The following is a 23694-nucleotide window of genomic DNA, read 5'->3' on the forward strand; positions in this document are numbered from 1 at the left end:
TTTGACACAGGAAGTGCACAGCATTGCACGTCCGCGAGAAGTGCTGTGGGCGGGGGTCGTGGGAGGCCGCCCCCACTGACTGGAAGCGCGTGGGTGTGAGAAGAGCCTGGCGGACAGGTGTAGGACCCGGAGAGGCGAAGGCGCCCACTTCTTCACGCTCGTCATGTCTGCGCTTGGAGCTGCCAGAGAACCAGTGGGCAGTGATGAAGATTACTCATATAAACCTTACTCATATAAACACCACCTGGATTGGCTTTGACATATTCAGGTGGATTTGGGCATGTCATCCAAAGCACACAGAAGCAATAATCTGTTAATACACCATAATTCTATAATCCCAACCCATCAATAAGAACCCTTAACGGCAATTGAATAGAGAAGGCAGCATACCGTACTGAGTCTGCATTGTCTAGGGTGTTGGAAATTCAGGTTACTGGCCATCATAAATACATTCCAGGTTTACAGTTAATGAGAGGGAGTTTGGTACTCCATCACTACACCTACAAGACAGTCTATAAGGAGGCCACACTCTAAGTGATGTGAAGGCGTTTACTCCAGACCTTTTTGTGTATTAAATGGGTTTGTTCTAGACCTTTGCTAGCTCTCTAGTGCAGGATCTAATAACGTAATGACAAACAGCTGGCTGAGAAACAAGCAGCCATGGGGCCAGTTACTCATGGTCCCGTTAAATAAGAGGATTCAGAACAAACTGAGCAGTTATTATTGTATAGTTCATCCATTATTGATGTTAATTTCTCAAATTAAAGATGTGGTTTTGCAGCTTAATCTCAATGGAATTTTTTAAATTTAAAATGCTCTGAGTTAGACTACAGAGTCAGTACAGCATATGTGTGTGTGTGTACACATGTGCATGTGTGTGTGTGTGTGTGCGCGCGCGAGTGTGTGCGTGTGAGCACGAGTGTGTGTGCGTGTTTGTGCGTGCGTGCGTGCGTGCGTGTCTAATTGCGCACAAACGTTTCTTGTGCAATGTGAAAAAACAAAGAGCTAGATAGAAAAAGAGAGGGAGATTGATCAAACAAGGAGGGAGGACCTAGCTAAGCTAGGACTGAGGGGAATGACTTCAGGGCAGAGGTGGGTAGATGAATGGCTAAGATGATGGACTGTTGGATGGACTGATGGTGTTCAGTGTAGACCCAAAACAGGGCCTTAAAATCCAGCCTTAGGGGAAACCCACTTAAAGACAGACAGGTGAAGGTTGTAGGTCACATACCTACAATGGGCTTCCCTCACTGTCTATCCATCGGTACGTTACCGATACATACCTGTAGATGGATAAACAGATACATACATAACAATACATACCTATAGAGAGATAGATACATACAAACATACATGCACACAGAAAGACATAAAGAAGAATTTTAGGTCTACCTTTGATATCGAAGAAATCAAGAGTTGTCCTAACTATCACACACACAGGCACTAGGTTAGCTAGCTAACTATTCGACGAAACTGAGTACACAAACGCTATGGTAAAAACCTGTGTAAAAAGACCAAAACCTGAAGTAAATTGTTAACTGGAGATGGTAAATGTCATTAATGCATTATGAGCAAAAGATAAACTCGTATGTCAAATGCACCACGAAAGAGCTTAAACGTACCGCTTGTCTAAACAGACTTTTGGGGGATATGAATAAGCATAAAACAGGCAAGTAAGACACATGAAAATGACCATTGCCGGATTGAAGGAAAACTGATATTCAAGTAAATTATATTCAAAGGTATTTCAACTCGGACATCACCCCCGTGTGGTGATCTGTGTTAACTCTGAGTGAGCATGTTAATAGAGTTATGGTCAGTGCACAATATTTTCTTTTTTAACCTATCTTCCCTCCTTTTTTAAGCAAAGTAAAAGCCAATGTGTGGTGTGTGTGTGTGTGTGTGTGTGTGTGTGTGTGTGTGTGTGTGTGTGTGTGTAGGCTCATAAAAAGAATAACTGGAGTAAAATATACTGGATGTGGAAGCATGTTCTGGTTCTCCGGCAGCACTAATTGCCAGGAAAGCCCTGCATGCCGCCAAGTCCAGGTCTCTACACCTCTGCACTGTTTCACTCACACATCAGCATGTGGGATGAGCAGGACTAAGACCTTTGAGGGATTTAACCTTTAAGAGATAATCTGTTCAGAACATCCTAAAAAATTTTAGGAAAGTTCTTAAGGGCTATGGTAGTGTTATTCAAATGAGTTCATGAAAGTTTGTAAGGGTTACATTAGGGTTGATCGAAAGAGATCATTCCAAATGACCTCTATAAGGCTTCATATAATAAGCGCTTTTAGCCTCACAGATGTACTATATCTGTATCCTTTAACAGCAGGCTAAGCTTCACACCACGTCTCTTCTGCCCTCAGGCGGTTGGCAGATGAGATGCCTAAACTGCAGGACTACCTGGAGAAAGAGGACATTGAAAAGAAGCTTCTGAGCCAAACCAATGAGGAGCTGCTCTGTAAGTAAAATATAAATATCTGTAAATATCTGTATAATATGTAAATAAAAGGAAGATGTGGTTGCATAGTGTAGTCATTTGATTATAAATAATCTCATAATAATCTTATCTACAAATTCTGCAGGAGTACCTGGAGAAAGAGGACATCAAAAAGAAGCTTCTGAGCTGAACCAATGAGGAGCTGCTCTGTAAATAAAATATCTGTATTATATGTAAATAAAAGGAAGATGTGGTTGTATAATGTAGTCGTTTGATTATAAATAATCTCATAATAATCTTATCCACAAATTCTTACACATTTACATAGTAACATTCACTCATATACTCAAATTCCATATCATACATAGAAAACGTCCACCTCATCTATTTCAGTTTTTTCCTGATCAATAATACAAAAAGAAAAAAGAAAAAAAGTGAACAGCACCCTCTAGCGATGAACCTCAATTATTTCAAGCGAACTAAAACATGGCTAGGTTAAATCGGCGTTATCTTACAGCTAGAACAAAAAAAAATGCTCAGATTAACTTGTGTCTCATGGCACGCAGCTGAGTTTCAAATTAAACACAATTAAATCAAATTAAATTGACCCAGCTGCAACAAGCTCAGCAGCCACATTTAATTTCACTGATTGGTCAGTTAGCCAGGCTATACAAAACAGGCTATTGTTAGAAATTCTGCACATGTGATTCGCTTAGCTTCACATCTCACACTGCTTATAATTATAAGATAACGTATCCACGTTCGTAATAACGTGGTGAAATCTGCCAAAAATGCTGAGACTGAGCATAATAAATAATAAGACAATCTGAGCACTTAGTGAACATATTTCTAAATGAGAAGAAAAAGTTCCTCCAAACAATATAAAGCACACAATTCTATATGGGAAAAGTTACATTTGTCATTAAGAGAAGCACTACTTATTACACAAATGTCAATAACTGTCGTAATATTAATAGTTCAACAGTCTTCCTCTGTCTATTATACGCACTGTACACATGTTAAATATCTGCCTTGAAGTTACAATGAAATGACTTCCGGGCGCACAGAAAATTGTTATATACACACAGACATCCCCATACCAACATAAGCATAGTGCAACTCTATGTTTACGCACCAGGGATTGAGTGGGCAAGTGCGTGTATATGCAAGTTTAAATTATTATACACAAATGTAAGTAGTAGGCTATTTATGTGAAAATGTTTCATATGTATGTACAAGTCGTGTTTCCCTGATTTCTCCCTAAATGGCCCCTCATAGTTCAGCAGTAATGAGGCTAGTTAGATTTTGCTCAGAATGAAGTACACTTTGGGATGTTATATGTATCACAGTCTCCGGTGAGCCGTACATGGTTAATCAATCCAGGTTGAGGTAGAGTCACTGCATTAATGACACGTCTGTTTGCATTGCCAGTTGTTGCTATGGCAGCAATGAAATTAGGAAATTCAAAGAAAAACAACTCATCTACACTCTTGGAACTTTAGAACCCCATATGTCCTGTGGCCTGATGTCACATGTGAGGGGAATCCCATGAACACCTTTACAAATCAGTCTGTGGAAAGTCACTGAAGAGGACAGAGGAAAAATGAGGCGTTTCTGGAGATGGTGTACTGGACGCATCGAGGACGAATATACAGACACAAAGGATGTGGAGGGTAAATGTAAATATAATGCCACTCACACCTGCGATTGCTGGTGCTGCCACTCATAACTGCGGTTAAAATTCCTTTTTTGTCTTTAGCGCTGCATTGTCGCCTCTATCTCCCAATAATTCATAATCCAGGCTTTAGAAATCTATTTTTTAACAGTTAACAATTTACTTAAGGTTTTGGTCTTTTTACCACAGGTTTTTACCATTGCGTTTGTATACTCAGTTTCGTCGAATAGTTAGCTAGCTAGCTAACCTAGCTGATTTAGCTAACCTAGCTAGTCAAAGCAAAAGATCCGTAACAGTCCTGTGAGTAGCCTATTTTAATCACGCTAAAACGACACAGTGGTGTATATGACGTCACTGTGTGTGTGTGTGTGTGTGTGTGTGTGTGTGTGTGTGTGTGTGTGTGTGTGTGTGTGTGTGTGAGACAGAATAGAACAAGTTATTTTATAAAGGTCCGACTGCACGCGGTGTTGACATTACGGTCAGAGCGCAAACCGACACTGCAAAATAACGATTGCGTGCCTTTTCCTCATATTGGATAGTTAGGACAATTCTTGATTTCTTCGATATCAAAGGTAGACCTAAAATTCTTCTTTGTCTTCCTACGTGTATCTAATTACTTTTGTATGTTTGTATGTATCTATCTATGTATGTATGCATCTGTGTATCTGTAATTATGTATCTGTGTGTGTATGTATGTATCTATCTATCTATCTATCTGTAACTATGTATCTATTTATGTACGTATCTATCTGTATCTATGTATGTATGTATCTATCTGTGTATCTATGTATCTGTATCTGTAACTGTATCTGTGTATGTATGTAAGTATCTGTACTGTATCTGTGTATGTATGTATCTATCTATCTATCTATCTATCTATCTATCTATCTATCTATCTATCTATCTATCTGCGTATGTATGTACGTACGTATCTGTATGTATGTATGTATCTATGTACGTATGTAACTATGTATCTGTGTATGTATGTATGTATCTATCTAACTATGTATTTGTATGTATGTATGTATGTATGTATCCATCTGTAACTATGTATCTATGTATGCTTGTTTGTATTTATGTATGTATCTATCTATCTATGTACGTATGTATGTTTGTATCTGTATGTATGTATCTATGTATCTGTAACTATGTATCTGTATCTATCTATCTATCTGTAAATATGTATCTGTGTATGATTGTATGTATGTATCCATCTGTAACTATGTATCTGTATGTATGTATATATGTATGTATGTATCTATGTACGTATGTATGTTTGGATGTATCTATGTATGTATGTATGTATGTATCTGTATGTAAGTGTCTATCTATCTATCTGTGTATGTACGTATGTATGTATGCATCTATCTGTATCTATGTGTCTGTATGTATGTATGTATCTATCGCTCTATCTATCTATATCGGTAGGTATGTAACTATATATCTATCTGCAGGTATGTATTGGTAGGTAAGCATCTGTCCATCTGTAGGTATGTATTGGTAGGTATCTATCTCTCTCACTGTAAGTATCTATCTATACATATGTATCAGTAGGTATATATGTATCTATCTGTAGGTATGTATTGGTAGGTATGTATCTGTCTATCCATCTACAGGTATGTATCAGTAAGTATGGATCTAGCTATTTGTCTGCAGGTATGTATCTATAGGTATGTATCTATCCATCTGCAGGTATGCATTGGTAAGTATGTATATGTTTTTATCTATCAGCATGTATGTATCGGTAGGTATGTATCTATCTATCTCTCTATTGATATGTATAGTTATGTATGTATCTGCCTATCCATCTATAGGTATGTATTGGTAAGTATGTATATATGTAATCTATCTGTAAGTATGTATCGGTAGGTATGTATCTATCTATCTCTCTATAGGTATGTGTTGTTTTGTATGTATCTGTCTATCCATCTGCAGGTATGTATTGATAAGTATGTAGCTATGTATTTATGTATCTGCAGGTATGTATCGATAGGTATCTCTAGATAGGTCTATCTCTCTTTAGGTATGTATAGTTGTTTATGTATCTGTCTATCCATCTATAGGTACGTATCGGTAGGTATGTATCTATCTACCTCTCTATTGATACATACATAACCATACATATCTGTCTATCCATCTATAGGTATGTATCGGTAAGTATGTATCTATGTATTTATCTATCTGCACGTATGTATCGGTAGGTGTGTATCTATCTATCTCTCTATAGGTATGTATTGTTATGTATGTATCTGTCTATCCTTCTGCAGGTATGTATTGGTAAGTAGGTGTCTATGTATTTTTCTATCTGCAGGTATGTATCAGTAGGTATGTATCTATCTATCTCTCTTTAGGTATGTATAGTTGTTTATGTATCTGTCTATCCATCTATAGGTACGTATCGGTAGGTATGTATCTATCTACCTCTCTATTGATACATACATAACCATACATATCTGTCTATCCATCTATAGGTATGTATCGGTAAGTATGTATCTATGTATTTATCTATCTGCACGTATGTATCGGTAGGTGTGTATCTATCTATCTCTCTATAGGTATGTATTGTTATGTATGTATCTGTCTATCCTTCTGCAGGTATGTATTGGTAAGTAGGTGTCTATGTATTTTTCTATCTGCAGGTATGTATCAGTAGGTATGTATCTATCTATCTCTCTTTAGGTATGTATAGTTGTTTATGTATTTGTCTATACATCTATAGGTACGTATCGGTAGGTATGTATCTATCTATCTCTATCTATCTATCTATCTATCTATCTATAGGTATGTATAGTTATGTATATATCTGTCTGTCCATCTGCAGGTATGTATCTATGTATTTATATATCTGCATGTATGTATCGGTAGGTATGTATCTATCTATCTGTCTGTCGGTATGTATAGTTATGTATATATCTGTCTATCCACCTACAGGTATGTATCGGTAAGTATGTATCTATGCATTTATCTATCTGCACGTATGTATCGGTAAGTATGTATCTATCTATCTCTCTTTAGGTATGTATAGTTGTTTATGGATCTGTCTATCCATCTATGGGTATGTAACTGTAGGTATTTATCTATCTCTCTCTCTATACAGGTATGTATAGTTATGTATATATCTCTGTCCATCTGCAGGTATGTATCGGTAAGTGTATATCTATGTATTTATCTATCTGCAGGTATGTATCGATAGGTATGTATCTGTCTGTCTCTCTTTAGGTATGTATAGTTGTTTATGTATTTGTCTATCCATCTATAGGTACGTATCGGTAGGTATGTATCTATCTATCTGTCTATAGGTATGTATAGTTCTGTCTATATCTGTCTGTCCATCTGCAGGTATGTATCGGTAAGTGTATATATTTATCTGTCTGCAGTTATGTATCGCTAGGTATGTATCTATGTATTTATCTATCTGCATGTAGGTATCGGTAGGTATGTATCTATATATCTCTCTGTAGGTATGTATAGTTATGTATGTATCCGCAGGTACGTATCGGTAGGTATGTATCTATCTATCTGTCTATAGTTATGTATTGTTATGTATGTATCTGTCTGGCCACCTACAGGTATGTATCGGTAAGTATGTATCTATGTATTTATCTATCTGCACGTATGTATCGGTAGGTATGTATCTATCTATCTCTCTATTGATATGTAAAGTTATGTATGTACCTGTGTATCCACCTACAGGTATGTATCGGTAAGTATCTATCTATGTATTTATCTATCTGCACGTATGTATCAGTAGGTATGTATCTATCTATCTGTCTATAGGTATGTATAGTTATGTATGTATCTGTCTATCCATCTGCAGGTATGTATTGGTAAGTAGGTGTCTATGTATTTTTCTATCTGCAGGTATGTATCGATAGGTATGTATATGTCGCTCTCTCTTTAGGTATGTATAGTTGTTTATGTATCTGTCTATACATCTATAGGTACATATCTGTAGGTATTTATCTCTCTCTCTCTCTATAGGTATGTATAGTTATGTATGAATCTGTCTGTCCATCTGCAGGCATGTATCAGTAAGTATGTATCTATGTATTTATCTATCTGCAGGTATGTATCGGTAAGTATGTATCTCTATCTCTCTTTAGGTATGTATAGTTGTTTATGTATCTGTCTTTCCATCTATGGGTATGTAATTGTAGGTATTTATCTCTCTCTCTCTCTCTCTCTACAGGTATGTATAGTTATGTATGATTCTGTCTGTCCATCTGCACGCATGTATCGCTACGTATGTATCTATTTCTCTATCTGCATGTATGTATCGGTAGGTATGTATCTGTCTATCTCTCTATAGGTATGTATTGTTATGTATGTATCGGTAGATATGTATCTATCTATCTGTCTATAGGTATGTATAGTTATGTATATATCTGTCTGTCCATCTGCACGTATGTATCGGTAAGTGTATATCTATATATCTATCTGCAGGTATGTATCGATAGGTATATATCTGTCTGTCTCTTTAGGTATGTATAGTTGTTTATGTATCTGTCTGTCCATCTATACGTACGTACGTATCTGTAGGTATTTATCTATCTCTCTCTCTATAGGTATGTATAGTTATGTATGAATCTGTCTGTCCATCTGCAGGCATGTATCAGTAAGTATGTATCTATGTATTTATCTATCTGCAGGTATGTATCGGTAGGTATGTATCTGTCTATCTCTCTATAGGTATGTATTGTTATGTATGTATCCGCAGGTACGTATCGGTAGGTATATATCTATCTATCTGTCTGTAGGTATGTATAGTTTTGTATGTATCTGTCTATCCACCTACAGGTATGTATCGGTAAGTATGTATCTATGTATTTATCTAAAGGTATGTATTGTAATGCATGTATCTGTCTATCCATCTACAGGTATGTATCGGTAAGTATGTATCTATGTATTATCTGTCTGCATGTATGTATCTGTAGGTATTTATCTATCTCTCTCTCTCTATAGGTATGTATAGCTATGTATGAATCTGTCTATCCATCTGCAGGTCTGTATTGGTAAGTATGTATCTATGTATTTATCTATCTTCATGTATGTATCGGTAAGTATGTATCTATCTATCTCTCTTTAGGTATGTATAGTTATTTATGTATCTGTATAGACAAATAGATAGATACATACCTACCGATACGTACCTATAGATAGATATCTATAGGTACGTATCGGTAGGTATGTATCTATCTATTTGTCTATGGGTATGTATAGTTATGTATGTATTTGTCTATCCATCTACAGGTATGTATCAGAAAGTATGTATCTATGTATTTATCTATCTCCACGTATGTATTGGTAGGTATGTACCTATCTATCTCTCTCTATAGTTATGTATTGTTATGTATGTATATGTCTATCCATCTGCAGGTATGTATCTATGTTTTTATCTATCTGCAGGTATGTATTGATAGGTATGTATCTATCTATCGCTCTTTAGGTATGTATAGTTGTTTATGTATCTGTCTATCCATCTATAGGTACGTATCGGTAGGTATGTGTCTATCTATCTATCTATAGGTATGTATATTTATGTATGTATCTGTCCATCCATCTGCAGGTATGTATCGGTAGGTTTGTGTCTATCTGTCTCTCTGTAGGTATATATATTTATGTATCTATCCATAGTCCATGCCACAGGGATCTAGAGCCACTCTGCTGGAACTGTGACTCTAGTTTCCTCCCATAGCGCTGATTCAGCTCTCTCACCGCCCTGTGCTTTCCGTATGCCACAGACTTGTACTTGTTCATGTTCCTGATGAGCCCCACGTTGTAGGCAGTAGTGTGAGAGTTCAGAGGCTTGCAGATGGTTTTTTTCTCACCCTGGTTGGGAAATGTCTTTATGGTGGCTCTTGGAATCATTTCGTCCACCAGTTTTCCAATAAACCCTCCTACTGCCTCCGTAAACTCGGTTAGGCACCATCAGCAGGTTTAGGGACCATCAGTAGGGTTAGGGACCCTCAACAGGGTTAGACACCATCAGTAGTGGGGTTTCTGTCCACAAAGTTTTTGCAGAATTGGAAAAAGCCAAAACACCCAAATATCACAAAAAGATTTTTACGCTAGGATGAGATGGAAAAGTCAGAATATTGCTAAAGTCAAAATGTGAAAAAGAGTTATGGAAAAAGGTTTTTTGAATAAACAATGATGTATCAAGCCAAAAAACTGAGCCATTTTGCTTGTTGAAATGCCAGCCCAAATCACGGTAGCCTATGTCATTTATACAGGGAGTGGGAGGTAAATCAGGAGTATGTAAAAATGATAGCTGAGTTGTAGAAGTATATTCATTTTTATCCCAGAGATGTTCTCAGTGAGCTCCACCTATATAAATCATCTCAATTTTTTGCAGCAAGGTGTGAAAATTGTCCATTGCCATCACTGATAAAGAAGAAAGAATCAAACCCCGGGTATTTAAATGAATCATTAACAGGAAATAAGGAGGGTAGTTGAATTGAACTGGCCATGTTGTTCAAAGATGTAAGAGCTGACCAGTTGGAAAAGTTGGACCAGTTAATCTCGTATCCTGAAAAGGACCTAAATGTGTCAAACAACTGCAGAAGGTGCACACTAACTCTCTAACTCTCCCCCTCTGTGATTTCTAGGTGTTTGCCATCAGCATGTACCTGAATGTCAACCTCAAAATTAAATTTATTTATTAATACAAATTTTTATTACTACTTCTTTTCCCACCAATTGCTTTACATCAGACACTGGACAAGTAATTTAAACCAATCATGATTAGACATTGAGGAGCTTAATTCAAGAAGTAGGCATCAATAGCATTCCATTCATAAACAAAATTATTAAAAAATTGAAATGTTATGAATACAATACAATAAGTACTACCTTGAATACTTGGTAGATTTCAAACAAAATTCTTAATTGCATCTATTCTCCCTATGATCAAACTTTATGGAACAATCCCATGTTTTTAATCAATAACAAACCCTTTGTATTTTGCACATGGAGGCAGAGAGGTATAATCAGCCGGGCACAGTTATTCTCTGGTATTTTCTTTGACGTCAGAAAAATACAACATACCAGATAACTGTCACTTTCAATTTGTACAAAGATGTTTTAAAGAAAACAGTCAATATCAGACACTTTTGTAACCATACTCCCCCTAGCCATATATATAACTACACTAAATTAAACCTCAGAAAATGTTAACACAAATACATAAACTCATAGCATCAAATAAATACAATATCTCACTCCTAGTTGAAAAATTGACCTCAGATATAAAAGAGGTGCTATCTCATCAGCTCTGACCCTACTGATGGTCCCTAACCCTGCTGTTACAGGCTTTGCTGAGCCTGCCCACCATTTAGTAGCGTTCCTGCTTGTTTTTAATTTTATTTTATTTTCATTTATTTTCTTTTGCTTCTATTTGAAGCTGCTTTGTTTTCTTTGTGTGTTTCATTAATAAATCGTCACTTAATGAGTACTGTTAATCGCGCCTTGTTCCTGATGATGTCACATTCAGCTTTTGTCCTTTCAGCGTCACTCTAGCATCTCCCACCATTCAGTGCAACCTGTTCCACATTCCAGGTCCATCAGCTCTGTGAATTTGCACCCATGTTTTGCCCCACAATCCCTTTACAACATCTTACTGCTGTTTGCACATTATACTGAGTCTACTGGATAAAGGCTGATATTAGTAAAAAATATTGTGATATTGTCGTTCCTAAATCCCCAGTCAGCTAGTTGTAAAACTGAACCTTCAAATATAAAATCCTGTAGAGGTCTGCATACAAACAATGACGTATGTGACATCACTAATGAAAATTGAAAAATAAAATCAATGTCCCCCTAAAGTGCAGCCAAAGAATACTGGCCAGGGCATTAAAAAAATAAAATAAATAAAATGACATTTTTAGACTACTTTCAAGTTATTCTAACAAAATGGGGCTACTTCACATTAATTATGTAGTAAATGGTGACTTGTCATTTCTATCGTAACACTACACCTGCTGACCTGCTGGTTGGTTGAATGCAAGGAGAGTGACTGAACACACACACACAAGCAGAAGAACCAGGAGGTGTAGGATGGAGAGACACATGGAGGATGTTGTAAGGAAAAATAGGACCCAAAGATGTAGTTTTTAAAGTTTATCACTCTTTTACCATCATCATATACAAACTTAGAAGACAGATACTGCTCATTTTGGAGAACAGATTAAGTGACTATTTTTGCAGTGTAGACGTCACAACGTGTGGTTCTAGTACTACCACTGTGAACTACTCTGACAGCTAATTACTAAATGTGTCTATAAATGCACATTTCACACCAAAAAACTCTTAATAACTTTGTTTATGTCTAAATCATTGAATGATAAAGAAAATTAGTCAAATCCATGAAGTTCCCCTTTAACTTTAGGAGCATGCTCATAGCTAGCTATGAGGTCACTGAGGTCCACACCTTGGTCATTTTCAGAGCTAAAAATTAAATTTTACCGAGAAGAGTGCATTCTTAACTTGGTTTAGACCTGTTATTTAGTGCCAGCTATGTGTGCGAGAACACAGCAGCCCCTGATGGCATCAGCACCTCCACTGACAGAATTCTAATTGACATACATTGACAGCAACACTGCAACAGGTGGCTTGTGTGAACTGGCAGACAGCGTAGCATTTAGTAAGACCAAGCAATGATTCATTAGACCATTATCTACAAGAAACATTCAGAACAGTACCCTGTGTAATATGGAACAGTAACAGTATAATATGTGTACTCTGGCTATGAAGACAAGCCTATTTTTTGCATATTAGTAGGTTAGCTAATGTTTCATAAATTGTTACTGATTAAAAAACAGCTTATAAAAGGAAAGGGTTAAGGTAGTAAAATGACAAGAAGGCTACAAAATAATTGTTTTACAACAATGGCTAAGTAATGCCTCGCTGCAAATGTCTCCTTTTACATCTGCCTCATCTAGGAAATGATGCAATTGTTCATGATAGTCACAGATACGTGACTCACATGGTAGAAATATTTACAAAGTGGAAGTGATATTAATTAAACACTGGAATAGTTTTCATAATGTTCATTTTTCTACTTTTTACAATAATGTTTGCATGGAACGTAGGTGTGAGCTAACAGTAGCTAGTTTACGGAGAAGATAGCTAGCTAGTTGGTATATAGCATTTTTTACAACAGCTATTGTCACAAATATAGTGTTATGATCACCTCAATAAATTGGCAATCAAAAATGATAAGATTACTTGGGGCACCTGTAAGGTGCGGCGGCCCGAGTGCCGTAGGGCGAGGGGCAGGATGCACAGACTCTACCGACTGGGACGAACATTTATTAACAAACGACACAATGGCACGCTTATCACAAACAAGGAACATGAAATGGTTAAAGTTAAACAAACACGATACACAAGAATACATCTAACAAACACATTACATTCAGACATTACGCCAACAATAACCAACATCCTGCACACTTTAACACGCGTTTATATACATTAAGGTGCAGGTGTATATACGAGGTGCAGGTGTGGTTACAGACAAGACAGTCCTCCCACTGCACATGGCGGGTCGAACCACGTGAATCGCGGGAGGCGAGCGTTCCGTGACAGAACCCCCTCCCAAGGGGCGCGGATCCCGACGCATCCGTCCAATGAACGTCAACCTCCAGGTACCGTGTACACGTACACACAAACACAGCATGGCAGTGCCCGGCGCCCAGGCGGGCCAGGTGCCGCCAGCAAGAGAGACCTCGCGGGGAGAGAGAGAAAGGCAGCTTCCCTGCCTCTCTCGGGGCAGTCCGGTACACTCCACCACACGTTGCGCCTGTAAACACAAAAGGCGCAAACAGAAACACACAATAGCACCAACACACAAACACAAGGCGCTGTGACGTGGCGCCCGCCGTCCCCGCAGGCTCCTTGACGTGTCCGAGGCCTCAGCGGACACGCGGGGGTGCACGTCCGCCCCGGTTCCAGACATCCCTAAACGGTCCTCCTCTTTCCCGCCGCTCTAAGAGCGTCCCAGAGGCGGGTTGCCTCTGAGGCTTTGGGCAGACCTTTCCAGTTTCGCTGGCGAGTCAGCTGAGGAGAAGGGTCTTGGGAGATCCCGCTGGCTCCACGCAACCGCCCTCTTTCTGGTGGTTGTGGTGCCCCTCGGTCCTCCCTGGCCCGGGCTCAACCGCCTGAGGCCCCCCCCAAGAAATTCCTGGGGCTGTTCCCCTCTACCTCCGGAGAAGACGCAGACAACGGTCCTCTCCCCAATATCCTGGGATCCAGGCAGAGGTGCAGAGGATGTTCATGCACCCCCCGCTAGGAATTACTTTTTTTGTCGAGGGAGAGTGCGTGCTGTAGCGGTTGGTTATTCTGTAACGTGTGCTGTAACATAGTCAATGTTCACTGTATTAGTGTTCACCGTATGTGTTTAATGTTAATCGTTTCTTGTTTGTATCAGTCGTGAGTGATTCTTGTGAGTGCCGTTAGTGTTTCATGTTAAATGTGAATAAATGTTCGTCCCAGTCGGAGGAGTCTGTGCGTCCTGCCGCTCCCCCTACGGCACTCGGGCCACCGCACGTTACCGCACCACTCTGATTAGCAGGGAAAATTAATGAATTAATTATTATTTAAGGACTATGTTAAATCAGTCTTGACTCATAAAGTCACAAGTTCAACAATGTGATTATTACTTCTGAAACCCTAACTAAATAAATAAATATGGCAGTGTCTTTACTTAAAATTCAAAAAAATCCATCAACCCATTGTATAGAGTACATTGTATTAACAGAAAACTTTTTATCTATCCAATTTGTGTTTGCAGATGTCAAAACAATATGGATCCATATTCACTGTGTATTTTGGTCCAAAGAAAGTAGTTGTCCTGACAGGATATCAAACTGTCAAACAAGCACTGGTGAATCATGCAGAAGAATTTGGAGACAAGAGACATCAGTCCCATATTCTATGACTTCAGCCAAGGATTCAGAAAACCTTATTCAGCCAATTTAGATGATGGAATGTGTGTGTGAGTTGATCATGGTACTATTTAAATTTTAATTAGGTAAATTATTTGTTTTTCATTCATTATTTATTTACTTTTTTGTTTTGATTTTTTTCAGAATAGATGGTGACTAGACTTCAGAAGAGTCCTAATAAGGAGCCTCCTGCTATTGAATATATTAGCCCAGGGTAATCTGTAGATAAACTACACCCTGTATGTTAATAGTGACTATGTGGAAATGTTCAAGTAGTGGTGTGCTGCCAAGAACTAATACTAAGGACTAACTGTTTCACATCCTGTTTAAGAGCCTTATAGGAGGGTAGAAACTGTTCATCAGCACAGAATGAGGTAGACTTCAGGAAACTAACTAGGAAGTAACAGAGACAATGACAGCAACAGCAACACCAAATCTAAACACAACTGGCAAACCAAAATAACCGACAAACTGGAAAGCAAAACAGGGCTTAAATAACCAAGACTGATGAAGATCCAGATAAACATTACCAGACACGGGTGAACATAATTACAGCTGGGGATACAGGCTCGGGGGTGGAACAGAACGAAACCAAAACAAGAGCTTGACAAAACCGAGCCAAGTATACCAGGGACAGAAACCAAACCAAGCACGTAAATATGTCGCCGTGGGAACTGCGATGCCTGTGACACACAGTGAGCAGGCTGTGTGCTGGGTGGCTACTGTCTAGCTGCATCATTTTCATTTTCCCCAAGCAGCAGGACTGATGGCTATCCTGTAAGGCTGGAGGTTTGTGGCCTATGATGGATTCTGCAGTCCTCACTACTCTCTGGAGGACCTTCAGTCACTTGCAGTGCAGCTGCAGTACCAGACAGTGATGCAACCTGTGGGTTTGCTCTCTGTTTTAGATCTATAAAAGGTGGTGAAAATGTCAGGCGGCAGGCCAAACCTCCTGAACCTTCACAGAAAGAAGAGGTGCTGTTGGGCTGATCTCACCAGTGTGTTGGTGTGGTTGAACCAGGTGAGGTCATCTGTGAGGTGTATACCGAAAAACTCAACCGACTCTTTCCCCTTGGGATACGTTGATGTATAGGCGAGAGTGACCACCCAAATGCAGCTTCCTGTAGTCCACAATCATCTCCTTCATTTTACTGACATTGAGCTGGAGCACTAACCTTGTCTCTGTAGGTTGACTTGTCTCCCCTTGTGATGAGGCCTAGGATGGTTGTGCTATCAGCAAACTTGAAGATGATGTTAGATGTGTGTTTGGCTACACAGTCATGTGTAAATGGGGAGTACAGGAGGGGGCTGAGCACACAACCCTGTGGAGCCCCTGTGTTTAGAGTCAGTGTTGAAGAGAAGCTGTTTTCTACTTTCCCCACCTTGGGTCTGCATATCAGGTAGTCCAGTATCCAATTGTGGACCAGGTACCTTGCGTGGGTTAACTGCCTTAAAGGATCTGACCTCCTCAGACACAAAGCTCTCCTGATCTACTGGGAGTTTTGCAGCAAGGGGGATGTTTTCCTCAAACCGAGCATAATGAACATTTAGCTTCTCTGCAAGTGAGGAGGTCAACCCCCCTATCACAGTACCAACTTCCTTTGTAGTCAGTGATCATGCAAAGTCTATTCCACATATGTCTGAGAATTCATTGATGTTAGTGCCAGCTGTGTCACAAAATATCCACCAGTCTGTGGTTTCAAAGCAGTCCTGAAGTGTGAAGGTGGCCTCTGCACTCCATTGATAGACTGATCAGAAAACCTTTTTTCCTGTTTGAGTTTTGTCTGTATGCAGGCAGGATAAGGATGGAGGTGTGATCAGATTTTCCAAAAGAAGGGCAGGGGAGGTGTTTATATCCTGAAGGAGAAGTCACCCAGAGTGACACCAACAAGGGAAACATTAATAAAACAAGATTCATGGTGAAAGAGCATGACTAAAGTGTAAGAGAAGAATTAGGAGAAAAGGGGAAACCGTTGTGAAACAGCCAGAGGGAAGCCAGGCCAGCAATGTTCTTCATAAAAGGCCATTTTCTGAAGACAATTATTATTTTATGTTATTTTCCTTATTAATCATGGTTATAATTTGGTTTTGCACTGGAATAGATCATAAGCAGTTTCCCAATGTGTGTTTCATCATGAATACCTGTTTTATATAAATATTGTAAAAACATGCAGTTGTCTCACAGTTAAGATGAAAAACCATTCTGCATTTTGTGTTTACATTTACATTTATGGCATTTCGCTGACATTTAGCTGTTTAACAACAAAGGTTTAATGATTTCTGTTTATGATCAAGGAATTCTGTTTTCTAATGGTGAGAACTGGAAAGAGATGAGGCGCTTTGCCCTTAGCACCCTGCAGGACTTTGGGCAGGGCAAGAGAGGGAGTGAAGAGAGAATCATAGAAGAGATGTGGAATTTGAGGGAAGTGGTGGAGAACTTTAAGGGTAAGAGACATAAGTATATATTTTCTATTTTACTCTTACCAGAAGTAACTATTTTTTGTAGTTGAGCCAAAAATGTAATTATCCAAATTATCCATAATGTAATTATCCATTTATCCAAAATGTAATATATGGGAACATTTAACATCCTGTTATTGGTTATTGTATAAATGCCTCAAATATCACCTCAGCCATTGTATATGGAAGCAGGTTTGAATACAGTGATCCTCGGTTCCAAAACATGGTAAACCGAAGCAATGAGAATATCAGGATCACTGGTTCAGCTTCTATACAGGTACCCTGCTATGTTTTTGAATAAGCAAGAGACACAAAGATAGGATGATGTATGGATAAATGTAGGAGGCACATAACAAAATGTTAATCTGTGTGTTTGTAGCTTTACAATATGTTCCCCTGGCTTCGGCTCTGGCTAAAGGACTGGAAAATTATCATGGCAAACTGTGAAAAAACTCTGAAGGATATAATGCAGCTTGTGCACAGCCTCCAGGAGACCCTGAACCCTCAGGAGTGCAGAGGCTTTATTGACTGTTTTCTAGCATGCAAACAAAACGTGGTATGTCCTTCTTGTGCTGTATACAGAAATGCTTAATGTGTCAAGTTTTATCTTGTACATAGTGCATATACAACCACTCATATTTTGGAGTATCCATATGACCTCTGTAGTGGTATGAACTCCTAATTTATAATTCTGCACTCATCAAATTTGTTATAGTTATAGTAAATTAATGGGGCACCATCGCATATGGAAATATTTTAATCAGTCTCAACTGGAAGTCGCAAGTTGTCTAACTCGTGATCATCCACCACAGGTTAGAAATGCCACCAGTGAAGCCACAAACTTGACAGCTAATGGAACGTTGAACTAATCAGCAATCGCATAGTGTATAATACATTGAAGAATAGAGGGAATAAAGAGAGAAACCAGATAAAACAAATGAGAATATTTGTTTAGAAAACAAAAGTAATCTACAGGACTAACTAGAAGACGACTCAATCTGACCTTTAATCAATAGGCAACTTAAGTTAATTTATATAGCACTTTTCATATACTGTGGCAATTCAAAGTGCTTCAGTAGCACTATCTGGCTGCCAAATGGTGAAACAGAAAACTCTCGTTTGCATCTCAGTGGGAGATTTTGAGTTTGATCAACAATCGATAGGATGTTTAGCAACTAATCACCAATTCTAAAGGAATTAATGTATTGATTCATATAGGTAATATCATTTTTAAAAACAGACAGGATAAATGAGAATAAAGGTCATACAGGGATCCCTAATAACTGACAGCATTACCTAGAGAACTACTAGATGTGAAGTTTAATTGCTAGTACTACAGTAAGTGGAAGCAGTAGTGGAAAGACTAACAAAATTAACATGTTTTGCTTAATTGACTATACTTGCACAAGGAGCTCTATGAGTGTGGGAAGCCTGATTGTCACACTGTGTAAAGGAATTCCCTGTTCGCTATGTCACAAGAATGACAACATCAAAGTTGGCTTTCAAAAGGCCATTATCACTTCTTATTATGGGGCATTTGGACAGTTCCAGCAGCCTGGAACATTGTCCATGTGTGCGTGATGCTCTGTGTGGGACAAAAACAAGCACACAAAAATCACACAATTCACAATACAGATAGGGGCAATATTCATGGGAGACAGGAATGTCTTTCCCTTGCTCCAAAGCAAGTTCAGTCATGAACTGTCAAACACCTGTTTCAAGCTTGGTATACACCTCTTTAACTGGTGTTTAAACATTGATAATAGCAGTATTTATACACATTGCGTTTACAATTGGCAGAGTGTCCTTGATTGACTCTCTTAATTCAGTGGAAAGTTAAATGTAACACTGTTCAGATTGCAGAAAATAAAATTAAAAATAACACAAATGTACGATGAATGTGAAGACCCACTGTGCTGCAAATGAAACGTGATGCAAATTCAAAAAACGCATGCAACTTCAGAAACCCTGCAAATAACAGCTACAACACGACGGACATGTTTCTGAGGACACGGAGAGGGAATGGACTCCTATGAGACCAGTGGTGACCGAGTAGCTAATGAAAAATATTTATATTTGTGATTACCATGGTTATATCGTTTGTTATGGATTATGTTGATACAGAATGAACAACTGATCTATTCATGCTCAGCAGTTTTGCATATTTAATTCTGCTAGGTTGTAATGCAGCTTTAAAGAACGCTGATGAAAAAAAAAATCCCATTTAACGCGACTATGTTTCTGGCTTAATACGTAGTTAGTTAGCTAGCTAGCTAGCTACCTTCAGAGTGTGTTACTAATTTACAGGATACACTATGTTTTTGTTCAGGTTTGATAGTTTAACTGGTCTGCTACAGTGACCATCTTGTCAATTGTCTTATTCTTACTAGTTAATCTCAAGTGTGTTGTTTTTACATACATACAAAATATGGTTTGAAATCAATAACGCTCTAAAAGTAGGTATATGGACAGAAACCTAGTTGTATTCGACAGAATCTCTTTAGGCTGAACTGGAGTTTAAAATAGTAACACACTCTGAATGCATCTAGCTAGTTATTAACTGGCAGGATCAGGTTTATATTTCTGTTAGTTGGGATTTTGTTTTATCAGTGTTCTTTAAGGCTGCATTCTTTACAACCAAACATGTGCAAGAATGCAAAGCACAAATAGGCCAATTGTTCATTCTGTACCACCAGTGACAAAACTTTGGAAATCACAAATATAAATTACTTTTCACTGGCTGTTTGGTTGAATAACCCCTTTTTGTGTCCCCCTGAAACAACACTTTCATTGTGTTGTGACTGGATTTGTAGCATTTCTGAAGTTGCATGTGTTTTTTGAATTTGCACTGCATTTCTGAAATGTAGCATATGTTGTCATTTTGAATAAAATGTTTTTGGAATTTGTATAACATTCATGAATTTGCATTGCATTTCTGAAATGTAGCACATGTGTTTTGATGAATGTGTTTAATGTAGTTGCAGCATGTTGGGTCTTCCTGGCCACCATACAAATGAACATGGATGAAACAATGGCTTAAGTTGGCAAGCATAAATGGAACCTTATGATTTTAAGCTTCTTTATAGGTTTTAGCACAGCAAAACTGGTTCCTTAAAAATATAAATAAAATGGGACTTCTTAAGAAAACCTTTTCATGCTTGTTGAATTGGTTCACTGTTAGGCCAGCTGATTAGGCTTGGTATGGAAAAAGCCAGTGGTTTGATGGTTTTCAAACATCTCTCTATATGATCCCTGGTATTACTCAGTTGTACTCTGATGGAAGAAAGTGGTCTCTTATGTTGGCTGACTAATTGATCCCTTCTGATTATTGGTTAGGAGGCTGGAAAAAAGAACTCATTGTTCCATGCACAGAATCTCCTTCAAACTGTTTCCAACCTGTTTGCTGCTGGTACTGAGACAACCAGCACAACGCTCCACTGGGGCATTCTGCTTAATGGCCAAGTACCCCCACATACAAGGTAAGAATTCCAACTGCAATGTGAATATCCAGTGTCCAAGACATTTCTCCAATGAGGAAGACAAAGAGGTGCTTGATGGTGTTTGAGGGTTTACCATGGTTGCTTCTTGTATTTGTTTATATTGTAATATTGAAAGAGTTGATTGCTTTTGTCTTCTTAAAAACACGAGACAATATCTTCTGTTGTGCTCCAGATCAGGTACAACAGGAGATTGACAGGGTGGTTGGAGGCCGCCAGCCAGTGCTGGATGACCACAAGAACCTGCCTTACACAGATGCAGTCATCCATGAGACACAGAGACTGGCAGACATAGTACCCATGAGTCTCCCTCACACCACTACCTGTGATATTAACTTCCAAGGCTTCTTCATCAAGAAGGTCAGGCTGTTAGATTAACTGAGAAGAGTCTAAAAGCAATACAACAAAAGCATGCATAGGATAAAATTATTAAATGTACGTAGGAGACTGAGAGCTGAAACTGGCTGGTTTATAAATATAACAAAGACATGACAAAATGGCTGCGTAAATTTAAATTTTGCACTGTTGTCATACCAGAGAAAGCTGTCACTAGCTTCCTGCTTAAGCTAAAACTGTGATTCTTTCCAGGGAACCTGTGTATTTGCTCTTTTGACATCCGTGTTGAAGGATGAGAATGAGTGGGAGAGCCCTTACACTTTTAATCCAGGACACTTCCTCGATGAGTAGGGACACTTCATTAAGAGAGATGCCTTCATGGCCTTCTGTGGAGGTGCACTGAAATCATTTTCTGTCATTGATCTGGTGCTCCAGATTTCATGTTGTACTTTAAATGTCTGTCTGTGTGTCTGTTAAGGGCGTAGGGTGTGTCTGGGAGAGAGTCTGGCCAGGATGGAGCTGTTCCTCTTCTTCGCCACTCTTCTGCAGCACTTTCGTTTCACCTGGCGTGTCTGAGGAACAGTTGGACCTCATGCCAGCTGTGGGCTTCACGTTGACCCCTCTCCCCATAAGCTCAGCGCAGTAAACTACTTGGCATAATCCATTCACTTTTAACATGTAAGGGTAGTATTTACATTCAAGGTTGGAATAATATTGGCAAAATACTATTTAAAAATTCACAGGCACTGGTGCAACCTGGATTTCAAAGTTCATCACACGTGACCAACACATTCACATGTAACTCACTTATCTGCCCCAACACTTGGCACCTAAAATTAAACCCTCATCATTCATATTGCTGAGTAACATTCAGTTTTATAATAAATGTATGATTTCTTATATGTGAATGAACCTTAATAATTTACAGTAAATATTAACAGTGCTTTTAGTTTTTCATGCCAAGTCAAGTTCATAGTCATCCCTCAGTATAATTCGTATATACATTATTACAAATGTTTCATCTGACAGTAGTGTGACACATATGAACAACATGGGAAGTCTGCCTCTGTTTTGCCATAATCTTCAAATAAAGTCTAATATTTCTACTGCACAAGGTATGATGCATTTCACTGTAAACACTCTCATCATCTGGAAACATTTGATAGAAATTGTTGCATCTTGTCCTCCCTAAGATGATCAAGTTTTTTGTTAGTGGATTGAAATAGTAGCAATGTATGTTTTAAATTTGTCAAAATACCTTTAACCAGGGCACCATGCTAAATGTAGGGAAATATGTTAATTATAATTGAAGTGTAATTACTTTAAAAAAAGCTTTATATTAATTCAGTCTCACTCAGGTTATGGTTAGTCAGAGTCCTAATCACGTATGCAGGGATTATAAAAATGAAAGTGAATCCTGCATTATATGGTAAATTAAATGTTAATAAACATATATAGTAAATAAACAGGGCTTGAGTATATGGAACCAACTAAAATGAAGCTATAGGTATAGTAATTGTTGTAGAAAAACCACAAATAACATTTGCAGATGCTTCTATCCAAAGCAACTTACAATTATGACTGAGTACAACTTGAGCAACTGAAGGTTAAGGGTCTTGCTCAGGGGCCCATCAGTGGCAACCTGGCAGCAGTGGTGCTTGAAACCACAATCTTCTGATTACAAGTCAACTACCTTAACCACCAAGCTACCACAAAACTAGAAAGAGAAAAAAAAATTGATTAACAACTAAATAGAGCCAAAAGGGAAATGCCATGGATTTTGGAACACTAAACTGGGACTCCTGAAAGGGAAGTGTGTCCTAAATAATCATTGAACTAGACTGGATTTGCCTAAATGTCATTCTGTGGTCAGGTAGTATGATAACACACAGCGAACTGGCATCAAAGTAGACCATGCTGACCCCGTTACCTGTTTGTTGAGTTGAGTTCAGGATCAGGTCACAGTTCACCCTTGAACTGGATCATTTTAGGAGCTCTATGAGAGCTCACTCACTCATAATCTCAAGATTTTCAATAGCACTGCGATGACACATTGTATATGTTGTTGGGGTTAGGTTTTGAGAATGTAAAATGACTTCCCCACTGCTGTCCATCAGATGGCATGGTTGAATAGCAAGGTCAAAGGCACTTGTTAAGCATTGCCACTGGTTTTGGAGTTTCTCATTTTAGACTCAACCGGAATCGATTTTGTGTTAGGGTATCTCGAGTCAGAATTTAAGGGCTGGGGTCGCTCATCACATGATTTCAGGGTGGCTTTTAGGTTTGCCTGTCGGGTAGGTGAGCAGAAAGTTCCCAATCCTCCCTACTCTCATTTGG

The 23694-nt window shown here is 38.5% G+C and overlaps 1 pseudogene; it reads left to right on the forward strand.

Moving 5' to 3' along the window:
* Window positions 1-13747: 13747 nt before the first annotated feature.
* Window positions 13748-22167, forward strand: LOC145656577 (cytochrome P450 2K1-like; annotated as a pseudogene).
* The last annotated feature ends 1527 nt before the right edge of the window (window positions 22168-23694 follow it).

This window comes from Electrophorus electricus, unplaced genomic scaffold (genome assembly GCF_041902795.1).
Source record: "Electrophorus electricus isolate QZ-2024a unplaced genomic scaffold, ASM4190279v1 Scaffold82, whole genome shotgun sequence".
Classification (NCBI taxonomy): domain Eukaryota; kingdom Metazoa; phylum Chordata; class Actinopteri; order Gymnotiformes; family Gymnotidae; genus Electrophorus; species Electrophorus electricus.